This window comes from Triticum aestivum, chromosome 7B, assembly GCF_018294505.1.
Source record: "Triticum aestivum cultivar Chinese Spring chromosome 7B, IWGSC CS RefSeq v2.1, whole genome shotgun sequence".
In the NCBI taxonomy this organism is placed as follows: domain Eukaryota; kingdom Viridiplantae; phylum Streptophyta; class Magnoliopsida; order Poales; family Poaceae; genus Triticum; species Triticum aestivum.
In genome coordinates, this window is record NC_057813.1 from 657,344,010 (window position 1) to 657,349,892 (window position 5,883).

Genomic DNA, 5,883 nt, shown 5'->3' on the forward strand with positions numbered 1-5,883 from the left:
TATGAATAAAATTATATGATTTATATGCTACAAGAAGTATATCATTGGCTTTGTATTCGAAAGAGGATCCCATCATATAATTTTTGTGACATGTACAGTAGTTAGTAATTAAACTTATAACCTCAGTTTGACCGTAAATAGGATTGGGGGCACAACAAACTCGAACGGAAGGAGTATTTCAAGGAAGCTCACTTGACTCTCTGCATAGGAAGCCGTGGCTGCCTGCCTTGGTTCGCGGGAAATTGCATTGCAGTTAGCAAATCAATTGAGCTCTAATGAAGAAGACGATTACGTCAGGCCTGCATTGGACAGGGCAGGATATCTCTCTGAATGTTTACAAAACATAAAGAGAAAATCATTGGACAGGGCAGGATATCTCTCTGAATGTTTACAAAAAATAAAGAGAAAAATGGGGCATTCCGAGAATTGAACTCAGGACCTCTCGCACCCAAAGCAAGAATCATACCACTAGACCAAATGCCCTTTTTTTATTAACTTATTTCCAAAACTATATATATTTTCATAAAATATATATTTCATGACGAATTTGGTATTGTAAAATTCCATAGGTTTGTTAGGCATGGAAGAGCTTATCTTTTATTAAAAAAACAAACCGAGTGCCTGTGTAGATAAGCACTAATAGTTGTGATTATAACAACTTGTATATATGTCCCTCAGTCGGCAGTCGGCAAGTTTGCCCTTCTATATAAATAAGCATATGACCGCGATCGACAAGGTTCGCCCTTCTATATAAATAAACTAAACACATGACCGTGATTGGCAAGTTTTTCCTCTATATATACAACCGCCGGCATTGTCCTTGATGCGCATATCATTTAAGCCAATCTATCTCCGCCTTAACTTACCTATTCTCTTCGACACATACATTGTCTGCTGAAGAATTTGAATGTTTTTTGTGGATATTTATCTAGGTTGGTTGACTATTAAGTTGCAGTGGTTTTGCCTGATGGTCTATTTATTCCTCTCAAGGAAGTATTGGCTCTCTCTATCTATGATTCATAGGGCGCTGGCACTATTTTTCCAGGTTGCATGGCTGACAGGATATATCTGAATTGAATTCGTGGATTCAGAAAGTACAGTTCGACATTATTCACTAATATATTTAGGACTGTAAAATCGAACCCTTCCCAGCCCTCTCACATCTTGTGCACTCCTGGTAATCTAATTTCATAGATCATCCCTGGCCATTGGATCCATATAGCACCACAACAGTACCTACAAACTGTCCTATAGGGCCGCTACTCCCATAGCAAAATTGGAGGCCTCTGGTTGATTGGGCTGGCTTGCGGTTCATTGGGCCCTTGTACATACATGAACCCCTTATGCTTACCCTCTTACCTTCAATACTCCACGCCGCTCTGTCTCTCCCATTACCTCCTCTGTGCTAAAGATGTTCCGAAGAGCATTGGAGGGGGTGGATCCGACAACTGTCATGGTGTTCTTCAGCAAGCCTTGCTGACCAGTCGCAGGCGCACCAGGGCTTGCCACTCAAGGAGTACCAGGACAATCAATTTGTGGGTACTTCAAGGTCCACACCTCAATGATAATTTATACTTTCGATCTAGGTGGATATTTCATGTCGAATGCCATGCTTCATGTGTCCATGTTTTAGCATCCATGTATTTCTTAGATTATCATTTTGTGTATCTTATTTGTTGTAAGGTGAGATTTAAAATGCATTTATTTTTAATCACATCGTGAATGAATATATATGTTGTTTGCTGTCAGAAAAATACAATCTATTATGAGAAAAGTGTGTCACCGCAATCATTTCCCCCGTTGCATGCCATTTCTTCATTAGCTCTTTGTTAGTAGCCTTATGTCTAAATCTCGTCTCTCAATTTTTCACGCCACTTACTAATTCCTATATGACACATGGAAGTGTGATTTGACAGATATATCAAGGAAACATCCACATCTTGTTTTGGATATATTTTATATAAATTCACAGCTCACTGCTCATACCACTTTCATTTGTGACATAAAAATCTTTGCCTTCTCCAACCACTATACATTGAGATTCCCTTTTTGTTGGGATTGTAACATGGTCAATTAATTCATTCGAAGTGTACCAGGAGGAGGTTAATCAAAGGAGTACAATCGCTTCATCGCAAAAAAAGGAAGTACAATCGCTAAATTTAATTTTCTTTGTCAATAACATAGACCAAAACTTTCTCCTTCTAGATCCTCTGCTTATATTGCACTAAGCTTTTGAAGTGTACTATGGTAAATCTGAAGTGCAAGCGGTGCTGGTACGTATCTATAGTTTCCTGTCATACCGCTGAAATTATGCGACATTTTTGGATGTAGAAAATGTTTTGGCTAGCTGATACCCGTCAGCGTTTGCTCCATGGACAAGATCTTTCATGTAGCACTTTCAGAATAGTAGACGACCCGACTAGCTGGTTGGCTCAATGCTTATGTGTTGCTTATTATTCCTTAGTTACCTAGGCTCAGTCCATGTACTTTATGCTAGAGTTCATGTATACCCTGGGATCCAGAAGTTACATAACTCTTTTTGGGATACCTGTTATTTTGGTCATTAGCAGTTAATGTTACTATGCACTATACTACCGAGACAATGATGCCATATATAGACACCGCTTTATCGGTTCCTAAATTTGTTGAGACTGTCTGGTTCTATGCATTATTTAGTACTCCCTCCGTTCCTTTTTTAGCCCGCGTTTTAGATTTGTCTTAAGTCAAATTTTGTAAACTTTGACCAACTTGTTTTTATTAAAACATATCAACATCTAAAATATCAAATAAATCTAATATTAAAATATACTATTATACAATGCATGTAATGATATTGACTTGGTATTAAAAACACTGATATTTTTCTCTACAAACTTGATCAAATTTTTAGAAAGTTTGACTTCAATCAAAGCTAATATACAAAGTAAAAAGGACTGGAGGAAGTACGACTGAAGACGGAGCTAGATATTGTAGGTTCTAGCTAGTACAATATTCCTCAACTATTTGCACCATCAAAAGAAAAAAAAATAGGTCCATCTTTCGTCACTTTAATTATGAAAAATCCTATATCATTCCGCTGCAAAATATGAATGGACACGGCACCGCGCGCCTGTGCGTGTGAATTGATGAGACGATGATGAAGTATGCATAAAGGCTCTTGAAAGGAAGATCGATCCTAGTCACATATGTATGTCGATTGGTATGTGTGGTGTAAACCTTGCTCTCAAGCAAGAAAGAGTCGACGCACTGTGATCGATGATCCGATTATCTTTATCGTACATGCACTAATTAAACTGAAAATATTACCTCACACAATTCGATTTTCATGGAATCTAAGAGGAATTCATTTACTTTATGCTAGAGTTCATGTATACCCTGGGATCCAGAAGTTACATAACTCTTTTTGGGATACCTGTTATTTTGGTCATTAGCAGTTAATGTTACTATGCACTATACTACCGAGACAATGATGCCATATATAGACACCGCTTTATCGGTTCCTAAATTTGTTGAGACTGTCTGGTTCTATGCATTATTTAGTACTCCCTCCGTTCCTTTTTTAGCCCGCGTTTTAGATTTGTCTTAAGTCAAATTTTGTAAACTTTGACCAACTTGTTTTTATTAAAACATATCAACATCTAAAATATCAAATAAATCTAATATTAAAATATACTATTATACAATGCATGTAATGATATTGACTTGGTATTAAAAACACTGATATTTTTCTCTACAAACTTGATCAAATTTTTAGAAAGTTTGACTTCAATCAAAGCTAATATACAAAGTAAAAAGGACTGGAGGAAGTACGACTGAAGACGGAGCTAGATATTGTAGGTTCTAGCTAGTACAATATTCCTCAACTATTTGCACCATCAAAAGAAAAAAAAATAGGTCCATCTTTCGTCACTTTAATTATGAAAAATCCTATATCATTCCGCTGCAAAATATGAATGGACACGGCACCGCGCGCCTGTGCGTGTGAATTGATGAGACGATGATGAAGTATGCATAAAGGCTCTTGAAAGGAAGATCGATCCTAGTCACATATGTATGTCGATTGGTATGTGTGGTGTAAACCTTGCTCTCAAGCAAGAAAGAGTCGACGCACTGTGATCGATGATCCGATTATCTTTATTGTACATGCACTAATTAAACTGAAAATATTACCTCACACAATTCGATTTTCATGGAATCTAAGAGGAATTCATTTTTTTTGGTGAAAATAAAAAAGAAAGGGAAAAGGGGGCATTCCGAGAATTGAACTCGGGACCTCTCGCACCCTAAGCGAGAATCATACCACTAGACCAAATGCCCTTCGATACTCCGTTTTCCGAAAGTGCAGATTTAACCTACTATGATACATGCGTGAGCACTGCCCACACGATGATCTGAATCTTTTCTTTTTCTAGAAAACACGACGACCTGAATCTGAGATGGAACTCAACTCTCTTGTGGATTCTTGTTTAAAAAAAAACCCCTCTCTTGTGGATCTGACCATCATGCGAGCTTACATGACATGCACTCACAATGAGTGACAAACAGTTCAGAAAAGTTCGCCTCATAGTTTGGCATGGAGGGAGTATGTAATCTCCGTTGCTCCGTAGCCTAACAAACCTAGCGAGTCCATGTGTAGATAAGAGCTGTGACTTGTGAGTGTAACCATCTGTACAAGTATCCCTCGATCAGCAAGTTTGCCCTTTCTATATACACCGGCTGAACGCCTGGGCGTTGCCATGGAAAAACAAATTTTAATGGAACAATCACTGTAAGTAATTCAAAAGGATAAGCATAGCGGGCAGCTTATGACTGCGTTGGGGGTAAATATCGACATACACTTGCTTCTCTCTATACATATACTAGTAGAATGCTCGTGCGTTGCCACGGGCTTTTAAAATATTTTACTGAAGATATGTAAACATAATGCATGTTAATTTTCTCATGTAGAGAAAAGATAGCACGACACAATCGGGTAGTAATTGATGTCCACTTTACTTGCAATGTAAATTGATTAAAAATGTAATCTGTTGATGTATAAATATAATACGATTATCTAACAAAAAATCTGTTGCAAATTAAAATCTACTTGATGCGCTTACAAAATTCTCGCACAATATCAAAAATGGTGTCTATCCAATTTTTTTAGCTTACCTGCCCAGCCTTATCCTGACCTCAGCCACTCTCTCACCGCACCCACACCTCTCACTCTCTCACCCACGCACCCCTCACTCTCTGTCTTCCTGTGTCGACAATACATAAACGATGAAAGTGACCGTTATGAACTACATTCTTCCTCATCTCTCCATCCAAATAGATTTTTCTAACATAGTTTCACCAATTTCTTTTATTTATGTGATGAAATCTTGTAAACGAAATGTTGTAACATTTTGTGTCGGACATCCCTCTAAACACTGCAACCTCCGCCACCTGAGATGTCTCGTACCCCGCCTTTAAATCCATTAATCCCCTGCCCCTTCTCAGCCAGGGACGACCCACCTCTGGTTCTTCTTCTTCCTCATGTCGCCACTGCGTTTTTATTCGACCATTCTGTCGGCCCGCCCGCCTCTCCTTGCCTAACCACCTGCCACCCTACAGCCAGCGATGTTGCCGCACGCCGCCCCTTGCTTGAGTCACCACCTCCGTCGACGCTAGCCATCCCTCTAAAACCTACCACCATATTTGGTGTCCACGATCTCCCGCACCTCGCATTTGAGACCGTTAACCTCTTGTCTTTCCTCCACCGCCAACACCCCCTCGTATTTGAGACTGTTAACCTCTTGTCTTTCCTCGACCGCCAACACCTCCTGGTGCGATTACTATTCTTATTCCTCCCTCTGCCTACCTTTTCTTTGCCCACTCTATTGACCCTCCTACCTCTACCTA

General features: G+C 39.1%; 2 non-coding genes across 2 annotated transcripts; both read right to left on the bottom strand.

The window, feature by feature from the left end:
- Positions 1–411: 411 nt before the first annotated feature.
- Positions 412–483, bottom strand: TRNAP-UGG (transfer RNA proline (anticodon UGG)). Its single transcript has one exon. It is a non-coding gene; the product is annotated as a tRNA-Pro (tRNA).
- A 3,762-nt stretch (positions 484–4,245) lies between these two features.
- On the bottom strand, positions 4,246–4,317 carry TRNAP-AGG (transfer RNA proline (anticodon AGG)). Its single transcript has one exon. It is a non-coding gene; the product is annotated as a tRNA-Pro (tRNA).
- Positions 4,318–5,883: the final 1,566 nt, after the last annotated feature.